Source organism: Mytilus californianus, unplaced genomic scaffold, assembly GCF_021869535.1.
Source record: "Mytilus californianus isolate M0D057914Y unplaced genomic scaffold, xbMytCali1.0.p SCAF_15, whole genome shotgun sequence".
In the NCBI taxonomy this organism is placed as follows: domain Eukaryota; kingdom Metazoa; phylum Mollusca; class Bivalvia; order Mytilida; family Mytilidae; genus Mytilus; species Mytilus californianus.
Window position 1 is genome coordinate 15,843,849 of NW_026262637.1, and position 14,567 is coordinate 15,858,415.

General features: G+C 30.8%; 1 long non-coding RNA gene across 1 annotated transcript; it reads right to left on the reverse strand.

Moving 5' to 3' along the window:
- Positions 1-55: 55 nt before the first annotated feature.
- On the reverse strand, positions 56-14,022 carry LOC127725512 (uncharacterized). The gene is made up of 4 exons (XR_007993017.1): positions 13,991-14,022; positions 8,689-8,900; positions 6,467-6,616; positions 56-2,820 (listed from the first exon to the last, which is right to left on the reverse strand). It is a non-coding gene; the product is annotated as an uncharacterized LOC127725512 (long non-coding RNA).
- Between the last annotated feature and the right edge of the window lie 545 nt (positions 14,023-14,567).

A 14,567-nucleotide genomic window follows, 5' to 3' on the forward strand; every position in this document is an offset into this window, starting at 1 on the left:
TCTTTACTGTCGCGTGCTTAGCAGAGATGCAGCAAATACTAATTTTACAGTATTTGGCTTCGAACCCACGACCTCCCGCACTATAGGCAAACACGCTACCACGATACCACCGAGGCGGTTAAAAAAAATAGCAAATACATTCTTTTTTTATAAACTTGAAACTGTAAATAAAAAAATTAAATGCATATTCAGAACTTATTAAGATTTTTTTAAGAAATTGAAGAAGAAAGACTTCTTCGGGTCAAAACACAAGCGTAATAAACTTTTATAAGATGAACAATTCTTTCCTTGAAAAATGCATTGCGTAGGGTCTTAAAATTTTAAATCCGTGAGCATTGTGTTGACTGATATTTCAAGACCATTCCTCCTTCTAGTACTACTGCAAAAGCTTCGGTCAATTTTAAAATTAATAGTTTTAGCGAATGGATTTAACCAAAATTTAGTTAATCAGCGTATTCGTAATATATCAGTGGTGCCTCTTTTAATCGTTTTGTCAAAAAATGACACTATGTGAGAGCTTTTATCGTGTAAAAGTTTTAGTATAAAAGGACATTGCATATCATTTTTTTTGCTATTTCACATAATATTAACAAAGAATCGAATTTAAGAAACAGGTGTTTGACTGAAACCGGTGAAATGAAGAGCTGACTGAAACCGGTGAAATGAAGAGCTGACTGAAACCGGTGAAATGAAGAGCTGACTGAAACCGGTGAAATGAGGAGCTGACTGAAACCGGTGAAATGAAGAGCTGACTGAAACCGGTGAAATGAAGAGCTGACTGAAACTGGTGAAATGAGGAGCTGACTGAAACCGGTGAAATGAAGAGCTGACTGAAACCGGTGAAATGAAGAGCTGACTGAAACCGGTGAAATGAGGAGCTGACTGAAACCGGTGAAATGAAGAGCTGACTGAAACCGGTGAAATGAAGAGCTGACTGAAACCAGAAGAGCTGCCTGAAACCGGTGAAATGAAGAGCTGACTGAAACCGGTGAAATGACACTTTGATTTTGAGGGAATATCTAAAATTGTTTCTTTGACTCTGTGAGTGGTTCAAAAACAGGATAATTTTGTGTACCTTTATTTTGTTAAAATTTTACCCGTTATCTGTCTTCAGCCACAAGTCATAAAAGTCTTTATCATGCTTATTTTGTTCTGCCCACTTTTGATTAGTAAATGTAGTAACAATGGACTATATAGCTCAACTTAAGGAAATTCGTACTTTTTTTTGTGAAGTACATCAGTAAAAATAATAAGTAAAACATAAATCAAGTACAATCCAAAATCATACTAATTATAGTTTATGTTGATATCCTGAACCATGATCCAAGGATCCTCCTAGTACATATCTGGATATCCCTAAATTTCTAGCAGTACATATTGTAATTTTGATTTGTACTGGCTTTTAAATAGTATAAATCCGAAATCTAATTTCTACTAGTAGATGTGGGAATTCTAATGTGTACTAGGAGGGTGATGCTGGATCCTACCAAATTCCAATTTGTACTGTTTAATATACAGGTAAATAATATTTTTAGAATACAAGTAAAATGGATTGTCTATGCATTGTCACGATATAACAATTTATCGGTGTTAAACATTACGGAAAAATAATATTACATCATTACAGGATTAAAGTGGATTGCAAAATTAACAAAAGCTTAAAAAAATATATTCAACAAAAGATAACAGAAATGCACATTGTTTAGCAAAGGATTTAAAAAAACCTTGAGATTACTAAATAAGTTCTTCATATTGATATGAAATTAAAAGAAAGAGACAGTATCAATACTTGTAATAAACTGCTTCGCTGAGCGCAGCTGGATACAACCATGAACAGTTGGGGCAAAAATGAACACAATATTCAAGCTTGATACAGGTCTGAATTTGGATTGTAATTAAATATTTGACATATTATAGGTTTCTGAATAAATGTAGTCAAAGAACTTGAAATTGGTTATATGAATTGAATTTATATTCAATTAAAAATTTCTTGCTGGTGTGCAATACACTGTGCTGTTGCGCAATACTTAGTAAATCTGTTGTCAGACTATAAACAAATAAGATTTATAAAATTTTAAAGGGAGCTTACATCAATAGATAAAAACAATTCACCAAAGTTTCATAAGAATTGCTGAACCATTTTTGAGTAATTGTCCGAAAACTGGAAAATCCCCCCTTTTTTAATGAATAAAACCCGATAACTCGGAAATGTAAAATCTAAAATCTATAAAATTCTAAATGTAGCTTACATCATATAGTCAATAGATATCAACAATTCATCAAAGTTTCATGAGAACTGCTGAAAGCATTTTTGAGTTATTGTCCGAAAACTGGAAAATCCCCCTTTTTTTATGAATAAAACCCCGTAACTCGGAAACGTAATATCTAAAATTTATAAAAATCCAAAGGGAGCTCATGTTAAAAGATATAAACAATTAACCAAAATTTCTTGCAAGTTGGTGAAAGCATTCTGGAGTTATTGTCCGAAAACTTGAAAATCCCCCTTTTTTTAATGAATAAAACCCCATAACTCTGAAACATAAAATCTAAAATTTATCAAAAACGAAAGGGAGCTCACGTCAATAGATATAAACAATTCACTAAAGTTTTATGCAAATTGGTTAAAGAGTTTTTGAGTTAATGCCCGACATGTTGACAACGGACAGTCGAACGGGCGGACAGACGGACAACGGTATACCATAATACGTCCCGTAAACGGGCGTATAAAAACACATGTTTAATATCTTGATATAGAATTGACAAATACAATATCAGTATATGGTGAAATCATCATTTTAGCTATGGATCTTTTGGTGGAAGCTGAATAAAAATTATTGAATTACAATCAAACCGCTATTTCGAAAATACTTGTAAACCCTTCGGTTCAACAAACATCTAAATCTTTTTTGTTAAATAATAATACAGTACAAATAGTATCTTGTTACCAATATCTGGGTCTACTGTTGACAGAATATCTCGATTATAATGAGATGGATAAAGCTGTAGCAAGGTCTGCAAGTCGAGCTCTAAGTTTATTGATTGTTAAAAGTAAAGCACATGGTGGTTTCAAGCTCAGTACCTTTACAACATTATTTGATACTCTGGTCTGGTCAGTCATAAGCTATGGTACATCCATTTGGGGCACTCGTTCATTTTCTTGCATAAACGATGTCAGAACAGAGCTATCAGGTTTTTTACGGGTGTTGGCAGGTAAAGTTACGCCAAATGATGCTATTTATGGGGACATGGGCTGGAGACCACCTAGTGTAAATCAATGGACATGTGTCTTTAGGCACTTGGCAAGATGTAGTGTCATGACCAATGACAGAATAAATTATAAAGTTTTCAAATGGTCACATAACAATGCTGTAAATAATAAGAAAAACTGGTGTAATAGAGTCATGAAAAAACTTAAAGATTGTAATGTTGATTTGTATACTAGTATTGATAGTGTGCTGCATAAGAATATTGTTCTACAACTAGAAAACGTTTTATTTAATAAATATATTGCAGAATGGCAAACGAAAATTTTGTCACAGGGTAATGGTAACAAGCTTCGTACTTATAAGCTATATAAATCACAATATTGTACAGAATTATATTTAAAACAAAATATGTCTATTAAATTTAAAAGTGCTTATGCAAAATTTAGATGTGGCGTTGCTCCACTTAAAATAGAAACAGGACGATATGAGAATAAACCAATAAATGAAAGATCTTGTTTTATGTGTAAAAATGAAATTGAAAATGAAAAACATGTATTTACTTTATGTCCTTTATATGCAGACCTTCGAAATATATTGTATAGTGAAGCAGTAAAACATAATGATCAATTTTATAACTTGTCTAATGACGAAAAGTTTATATTTTTATTCAGAAATGAAGAACTATGTCAGGAAGTTGCTAAAACCTGCTTTAATATTTTATGTAGAAGAACAAATTTCTTATTTGTATATGGATGATGATGTATTTTAAATCTTAGATATATATAGTTTTAAAATTATGTTAAATATTGTATATAATTAATCATTTAATAGTCTCTCATAATTCTTAATAGAATGGCGCTTGTATATGTTTTAGTATTTAAGTTAATGATATTTTACTGTTAGTTTTAATATACTATATGTTTTATATATGTTTTCCAATATTTTATGTTATACGCAATGTTTTATTTGTATATTGGAATGTATAATGTTATACAAGTGGTGAGACTTTAATAAAATATTGAATCTGAATCTGAATCTGTAAATTTAATTATTATGATATCATTACAGTTTTTTGCAGTATTTCAATAAGTTAACCTTACAATATTTCGGTTTCTATTTTCTATAGCAATACCAATTATCTCATTGCTTCAAAGTAATTCTTGTTTACTATTATTTATGTTACACCATTGGCAAATACATAACGGTATTACGTAGCATTGTACAGTTAAAATTTTAAATTGATCACTGAATGTTCGAAAAATGTTTTGATATCGCTTAATGTAAAATCATATTATAGATATAAGAAGATGTGGTATGAGTGCCAATGAGACAACTCTCCATCCAAGTCAAAATTTATAAAAGTAAACTATTATAGGTCACAGTACGGTCTTCAACACGGAGCTTTGGCTCACACCGAACAGTAAGCTATAAAGGGCCCCAAAAAATTACTAGTGTTAAACCATTCAAACGGGAAAACCAACGGTCTAATCTATATAAAAAACGAGAAACAAGAAACACTTATGAACCACATCAACAAACGACAACTACTGAACATCAGATTCCTGACTTAGGACAGGTGCAAACAAATGCAGCGGGTTTAAACGTTTTAATGGTACCAAACCTTCACCCTTTTTCTGAAACAATAGTGTATTATCACAACATAGAAAGACACACTATAAAATATCAACTGAAATAGCTTAACTCAATCAAAGGACATATTAACACCATTGAACATACACTGAACAAATAAATTTGACATATGACACAATGTAAATACAAAATAAATAAACTAAGGGAAGAATAATAAAAGTAACATGTTATATCGGTAAGAAATGTTAAACAATTAAAAAAAAACAATATGCTCGAACAAAAATATCATTATATATGCATTGTTCATAACCAGTTCTATATAACCGTATGTAGCTTGAGGAAAAGCGATCAAAGATTCACATAACTGGGTTGCACAAACTAAATTTTTTTTTAAACTACAAACTTCTTTGCCTATAATTGCCTACCACTTCATTTTAAACCTGGTGGATAGTTGTCTCATTGGCAATCATACCACATCTCCTTATTTTAATATTTTGATATCTTTAAATAAACATGTTAAATGGATTTTAAACAACTTATTAATAACAACTCCAATATATATGTAGACATTTTGACAAAAAGGGAAAAAAATATATCCGCCAAATATCTGCCAACCCGACATCACTATATTATATGCCGGATTTGGTACTCGGCTTATTAAAATTTTGGAAAACATTAGAAAAAATGAAATTAAAAAAAAACACAGAAAAACACTATCACCGGAAGTACTCCAATAGAACAGCATAACTGTTTAATTTAACCTTGGTTAGGGTAGGTACAACCTTAGCTAAACACAATTACTTATTGCATTAATAAAATCAGCAATACTGATTTTAATGTACATGTACCATGTGTGCATTTTGACAATGTCTCTCCAGTGATGCTCGAGGCCGTAACTTTGAAATTCCAAAACTAGTATAAACTTTCGGAGAGCATATAAGTACCGAAAGTAAAGCCAAACCCGGACAAACAATTGGAACTATGTATGTTGGAGATATATGCCTAAATTTAAAATGAATACCAAAATTTTATAACAGCAAATTTTAATACAAGAATATCCGCATTTTCATGCCAGTCCTGAAGTTCTGTCTACTTGGCTGTTGATAATCTTTGAAACTCATACCACCAGCGGAGGTATCAACAACCCAGTAGAAGTAGTAGCATTAAAGGTACCAATGTGACGACACCAGATACGCATTTCGATAATTAACTCTCTTCAGTTATGCAACAAGCCAACACCTAATTGAAACGGTGAACATTTAAGACCAAAGGGGACAATTATTGATTTGATAAATCTTATACGCTAACTCATTTGAATCATGCCAATACCAACCATGGCTGCTAGCAGGACAGGACAGGAAATGATGTTTCTGATTAATATTGCTCATAAATTTGAGTCTAATGGATTATCAACTAGAATTTTAGTCTACACAGGTTGTTAATGCAGTTGTGCTATACTTGCGTCATTTTTATACTGAGTGACATAAATGAGAAAAGTAAATGTGTATACGAAAAAATCCAAATGCTATCTCCTTCAATTTAATGGGTCAGGGAAAGAATTTTATGGTTTGCAAAATATTATTGTCAAAAAAGTAATTAGACTTTACTTGTAATTTCAGTTGCATCCATATTATACACTAATTTGATTAAAATTAATACATTTATGATACCTTGTACGTGTTGCATCTCTTGGACATCACATGTCTATAGTCGTTTATAGGAAGACATATAGAGAAATTTTTCTCCCTTGTATTATAGTATATTGTACTGTGATTTGTCATTTCCAAACCGGCCAACGTCTCGTTATCTACATTTCGAATCTGTAATAAAATGAAACGTACTTATCATGTGTATGTTATAATTTTGTTTTTAACAATTGTATGTTTATTTCTTTTTTTAACATTTGCATGTTTTATTTAAAACTACCACTGACCTATTATACTCCATCCTTCTACTGTCTACATCTAATATAAGATACTATTTTTTAAATAATTTCTAAGACAAACACATATTACTTTTTCTGTGTTTTTTATATTTTAATTACTATAAAGAAGCTTTGAGCATACCCTTCCTTTCTTCTTTGTAAAAACATACTTTCAATGTAACAAAATGAGTATAAAAACTGATCCAAGATACTAGGCTTATGATTTGACGCGCATTCGGTATACATAAGACACATCCGTGGTTTTAAATAGTTCGAATGCCAAATCACTCAAAAAGTTCTGACTACTTCATATTTGATACCCTCGGGATCGAGTAGTCAACTAGTAAAGGCATTGAGCCAGTTGCTGTGAAAACTCATGAAAGATTATAAAATGACAATAGCAAAAATATATTTTAATTCATAACTCTCCGAAAAATTATCAAATGAAAAACTGTAAGGAAGCTCTAGAACACTGTTCAAAGCTTTGTTTAAACTCTATCAGTTAGATTGTGTTTGTTATTGTTGATTGCATAAGTTTGAATGCAATGGTTTTAATAACATATACTTCAAAAATGAATTTAAATCGACAAGGTTAATTTTATAGTACCAGATCTAGCGACGAAACTGTCCAAAACGCAGACTCGAAGTCAAAGTTTATTAAACAAAATGTACTATAATTTCAGACAATCGAGTCTACGCAATATGAGTCTTCAAGCAAAGTTTACAAATTCAGGCTTCAAAAGCAATCATATATTCCCAAAGTTTGTTAACATGGTTAAGATCAAATGCAATTGCTTTGTTTTTCCGCAAAACCGATTTCCTAAAATGGTTTACCAAATTGCAGTTTGCACTACTTTGTTTCAGTTTATCAAGAAGTTAAATATTTTACCTCACTGCAAGAGTGGAAGTCAAGCAAGTGCACTGAATAGAAATTATTAACTTTGTGCATCTTTGCATTGTATATAATCGTTTCGTTGAGATATTTAAGTCATGTAGATCAATTATTGACTGGTAAGGTTAATGACAACAACCTTTCTCTGAAAATGCTTCTACGGAACTTATAAATCTGTTCTACAATTAAATTAAAAAAATACTAACACATTAAAAGAGAGACGAAAGATACCAAAGGGAAACTCAAACTCATAAGTCGAAAACTGAAAACGCTAAGGGTAGAAAAAAAAACAACAGACAATCAACAGTACACAAAACACAACATAGAAAACTAAAGGTTGAGCAACACGAATTCCACCAAAAACTGGGGTGATCTCAGGCGCTCCGGAAGGGTAATGAAATCCTGCTCCTACACATGTGAAACAGGTAAAATATATAAGGTTCTAACTTTCTGAGGCTAGGTTTACCTTATATGAATTTAGCGATTATTTTTAGGTTCTGTTTGGTCATATAATATATTTTTTTTACATATCTACATATTCATACATCCTTGGTTTTCAAATGTGTGCTTTTAAAAGTTTCTGGTGAAGGTTAATCCAGAAAAGTGGTTCGGATGTACGAAATTAATTAAGTATTATCTTTTTTATGTTGAAAAGATCTGAAATATTTTGTTCCTTCAAATATTGTTTAGGAATTTGAATTAAAGTTTGAAACAAAGTTAAGGGTATCAAGTTGTCTTCTTTCTATGAATTTTATGATAAAGCGTGATATACAATACAGATATTGTTCTATTTAAATTTGCTGTTATAAAATTACGAAATCATTTTAGATTAAGGACTGTATCTCCCTCGTGTATAGCGGTTTGGCTGTATTTATGGTTTCTTTGGTTTAATCAGTTATTCAATTTTTATATCAGGTTTTAAACTTTCATATAGTTTGGTCCTAACATCACTGAAGAGACATTAATTGTCGAAATGCGCATCTGATGCAATATAATTGATACAGTTTAATGTTATTATTCAATCTCTGAAAATGGAAACAGTTCAGAAAACATCATCCTTTTTAAATATTGCTTACCACGAGAGGAATATTTTGATTGTTTCTTTTGTAACAATCAGATGTATTCTTAGCTGAAATACCGATGATTGTAATTATTAGTGCAACGTTTAGAAGAACTGATATCCCAAGGGCCAGTCTGCTTTTCTGTCTTTTAAAACATGATTGTGCTCCATTACTCATTTTCATGAAAGTCTATTTTAGGCTGAATGTTTCCATTACATGGTAACTAGCTAGAAAAACAAAGTAATAATTTACATAAACACAATAAAAGGTTTGACATCCATTTTATGGAGATTCAAATTTAAATTTTTAAACTTCATTACATGTAAGCTATGTATCATTTATTTGAAAAATGCTGACAAATGCATATAGAAGTATTGAAATAATGTATTATCATGACTTGTCTATGTGAGTTTATGATTGGTCTTACCTAGATCAGTTGAAATGTGAAAAAATGAAAATGTAAACTGAATGAACATTTGAGTAATATATATTTTCTCGATGCAAAAATGAACAAAATACCGCATAGATGTTCTATATCCAACCATAGAACTGGAAATTAAGGTGTATTTTACGAAAACAAAATTGTTATCAATAACTATGCTAATTTTTTGAGATTTCTGATAACTTTTAAAATAAACAAAAAATGACCGTTCGATCTAGTTACTACTAACAGCTGTAAACAAGAGAAATCACGAGTAATGGAGGAAAAAGTAAAATCACAAAAATACTGAACTCCGAGGAAAATTCAATCGGAAAGTCCCTAATCACATGGCAAAATCAAATGACAAAACACATCAAACGAATGGACAACAACTGAATTCAACAAATGAATTCACATCGACAACCACTGGACAATAGTTTGTTCATAAATCTATTCAAGATATTTTGGCGGTAACGGAAACAAAAGTATAATGTATGCTGAATTTATTATGCATGAAAAGTAAGATAATATCTACCTCCCTAAAAGAATGTCAAAAGATCATTAATTTTAGAATATTTAGATGTTGTTTCATTGCATTTTCCCTGTTCTATTCGGCATCTTTTGGTACACAACTAACATTTTCAATAAAACGAACAAAATAAAACAAGAAACAACTCCACATAGTTTTCATGGACAGCGATAAAATAGAAAAATAAAAAACGGCTGCACTCTTTCATTCATACAAACTCTTGTTTGTAATTAACATACATTTATTCATTGTTCATCTCTATCAGGTTATTATACATTTAATTTCTATTAAAATGCCTAAAAAAGATACTGACAATATGAATGGCTGTTGTGATCATAGTGTGACTTCCATGTGACGGATGCAGTTTTAAATTAGATAATCACTAGAGACACAGAAGGATATATCATAAAATAATATTCTTAATGACTGTGAGCAAGTTTTGCCAAAATTGACAGATTTTGCTTAATAAAAAGACGAGGATTGATAGAAAATACACTGCATTGATTTTCAATAATACATGTTGTAACTAAAGCGGACTCAATAAACATCTCAATGACAGAAATTTGACACAAATTGTGTTAGTGGAGAAACTGTAATAACCTAATGCTATTAATTGAAATGCAAAAGATTCAATATTCATCGCCAAAGACACATGTATAACCTAGGAAATCCTATCAGAATTTTCTCAAACATTTTACTTTGTGGCTCCGATAGACTAGCTAATAGTAGATCAAAACAAATTTATAATAAAAGCTGCGCAAAACTTTATTATTGAGTAGCAACCGAATTACATCCATACTCTAATAACTCTATTAAAAAGTAAAATTAACAAAAATACCGAACTCCAAGGAAAATTCTAAACGGAAAGTCCCTTCTCAAATGGCAACATCAAAACTCATTAAATCCTCCCTTCAAAAGAAATGTTGTCCCGTTTTGTCATTTTTCTAAACACATTTCGTGTCACCCATTAGCAATTTTTATGATTAACAACAAAAATGAATTTTATTAAGATTATTGTATTCATTAACTGCTTTTTGTTACCTTAATATTTTTATGATTTAATTCATAAACTCAGGGAGACGAATTTATGTAAGAGCACTGCTTTTGTTTCCTAATCCCAGTTTTGGAATTACTTGCATATTTTGTTTACATATATTTGTAGCTATTCATTCCAAAATCCTTAATAAAATACTTTTCCTGTAAAATGTAATTTATGTACCTGTAAACTGTAATTTATGCACATTTTGCAAGGAAGAGCAAGAATCTATAGAACATTTACTTTGGGGTTGTCATATTGTAGTCGACATTTGGCACTACCTGAATTCTTGGATTTTTTGATATAGTACATGTAGAAATTCCACTTAATATGGATATTGCCATTTTTGGTCTCTATGAAAGTTATCAAAAAATAAAGTTATTTTACTGCCAAAGTATTTCATTTACAGATCTAAGATCCAAGATGTAAAACCTCATATAAAAGGACTTCAAAATTACATAAAAGAAACCTTGATTTTAATAAAACATATTTCTTCAAAAAAATGTGAGTGTGGAAGAATAAAACTTGTACTGAAACCCCTGGCTTAAAAAGCCTGATTAAAATTTAATGGTGTAAATCCCTATACATAAAGGCTACATTAGTATACCGCTGCTCGGTGTGTTTATACTGTATGTGTATATGTATATTTGAATGTATATGTATACCGTTATACCATATGTATGTACATATATGTTCTTGCACTTTTATTACTACAATTATTATATTAATGAAGAAAAAAATTGATGAGCATACCTAATCCATAGTTTTCATACTATTATACCATATTATGCTTATTATACTTATTTATTTCACTTGCTTGAATATTGTTCCTAAAAATAGATAGATGGTAATACCTGTAAATTCATGAAGGAAAACAAATTATTAAAAAAAAATGTTTACACTTATTATGTATTTTTGAATATTTATAGACTGAAACATACTCTCTTCATGTAAGAATCTGATCCACGGAAAAACTTGCATATTGAAACATCTCATCTTCTAATTGGATCGTGAATCTCTTTACTGTACAAATCATCTGTGTATGCTTAAGTTTACATATAATCTTTAGACCGCTCTGATTAAGTTGGTGGTGGGACGATTCCGTCAATACAATTTGAGAAGGAAATAAAAGAAATTGTTTCATAGACACAAAGGTTTGGTTAAGACCTTTGACTGCAACTTTAGTATTCGTGAGAACGAGAAATTACCTGCTAATTTTTACAGTCATGAGCCCGTTAATTTAGATACGATCTATGTTTACTCATTGATCCTTTGAGTAAACTTATTCGTAAAGATTATCAATTTAACAGAGTAGTAAAATCTATAAATATTAATTTGTCAGTTCTTATGTTGACTTTGTTTTTAAAAAAGAAAACATAACTAAATATATATTACTATATATGTACAGTTTAAGAGTACTCATAACCATACAACCTACCACCACTTATATTTTGACATTGAACAAAGCTAGGCGTTTCTCGGACTGTTTAGTTAAGTTTTTACGCTAAATCCGTTGAATGCGTACTGTTTGATACTTTAGTTTGGGATAACATGATTTATGAATTAGTTGTCTTTGGCTATGAACTATATTTCACTAACAGCGGGTACTCTTATCACCCCCAGTTTTTGGTTGGGTTCCTATTGCTCAGTCTTTAGTTTTCTATGTTGTGTCTGGTGTTCTATTGTTTGTCCGTTTGTCTTCTTCTTTTTTAGCCATGACGTTGTCAGTTTATTTTCGACTTATGAGTTTGAATGTCCCTTTGGTATCTTTCGCCAATCTTTTATAATGGTGCTTTGTGTTAATGTTAGTTGTTTTGTTCTTTGTACCGATCTATTGAGATGAGCAATTTGCAACTGATTTTTTATTTTGTTCTTATCTTGTGCATACACAACTGCCCCAGGTTAGGGGAGGGTTGAGCGATCACAAATATATATACCACGTCACATTCTTTATGTAATGTAGTGGCAGTCTGGTTTATTTCCGTGATATTCGTTATCGGAAATTGTATTGATATAAATTAGACCGTTAGTTTTTTCGTTCGAATTGTTTCACATTTTCATGTCGGGGCCTTTTACAGCTTACTACATGGTATGGATTGTTCTCCATGTTTAATGCTGTACGGTGAGCTATAATTGCTATCTTCCACTTCACTTAAACTCTGATGGATAATTGTCTCATTTGCAGTTATACCACATGTCCTTATTGAACACACATTAGAATTTACAATGTACCATGCTTCTACTGAGGAAAATATGTATGTTTTGGAGATATTTTCAGACAATTAAAACACTGCACTATAACGTTATTGTTTTTATCATTTTAATTAGATGCCACCCGTTACTAACTTGCATTTAACATTAAAAAAGTTGACCGATGAAAGTATCAAGGACGAAATATGCTATTGTTTTGCGTGTCTTATACTTTTGATCAGATAATTGAACTGAGTAGATCAATAATCGAATGATAGAGGATTTACGTTGTTATCAGCATCTTTGTTTTTGAAAATAGTATAAGGAAAACATATTATATTTATGTTTCTCTGCCGAAAAGTTCTGAACATATTATGTTTTGTTTAGTCTTTTTTTTTTTATGGTTGGGAGTTGTTTTTATTTTTGTTTGTTTAATTTTTTTCAGTCAATAATATTTGAGCTGAGTTTTTCATTTTTTATTAAACGTTAATTGTCTCTTTCTTGTGTTTCTTTGTGTGTTTCTTGTGACAGGTGACACATGTCCCATAAGTTCAACGAACTGAAATCTATACCTCCGCCTTTTAAATACACGGTATTTGTTCATCAAAAGTTTATTGTAAGCAGGGAATTTCCAATGTACTTAATCCCCACAAAAATAGAACATTTAAAATTATCTTTCTATATTTAAAAGCAACGGAAGTCGTTTTAGATTTTTTTTAAACAGTTTTATTTTTCATACGAGGCTATTTAATGTATATTTACTATATTTGACATAATCCAAACGAATGTCGAAACATATTACTACTCTTACTTTCATTATCATCATTACTTTTACTTTCATTATATGAATCGTATAAATTGTTTGTATTAGATACCCCCTTGAAGGCGTTAGCCCGAATGTGTGTTTCAAATTTACTCCAATATATTATTGTCAATGCAGAATGATTGTAGGTTTTCAATTATTTAGGAGGGTGTCTTTCCGCGATTTGATCATATAGTCTTGAATAGCTTGATGATGCAGGGTATCCAATTTCATCTAGGTGTAAATCGGTATTATATGTTATAATAAATATTTTGGCCATATTCAAAGTTATGCATAATCTTATTCTACATTGAATATTGACAATTGTCTGTGTCTTACCTGAGTAGAACATGCAGATCAGGATGTGAAAGAATATTACTATGAATAACAGGAAAGTTTCAGAATATTGGGTTTTATATGCATCAGTTGTAAAAATAGTGTAATGGATATTCCCTCGTCCAATTATAAAGTACACCATAATAACTCGTTTTTCCTACTTTAACATGATAATCTATTAGTATAAATACATGTTACATGATCAGTCTGGTGCATATGATACGCATACTGATTATTAGAAAATTACCGTTTCAAAAAGCTCGTGTGAAAGTTGTTATATCTTAATAAAAAAAATATACAATAAGTTAAAGGGCTTACACCAAAATACTGTCAGCAATTCGATTAAACTTTGTCTAGAAATGCATTTTCACGACATAATTTTCTACTATGGATAAAAAAAGAGAAATATCTAAAAATATAGATTCCCGTTATTTAAGTCTCAGTCTGATCTCTCCTTTTCAACTAAAAATGGCTGATGTCCTGCTACGGTCTGAACTTGAAGAATTAGGAATTTCACACGTCCTTCCACAAATTTTGTTTTCTAAAAATTCACTCCAAGAATTGCAGATAAGTGAGGTTA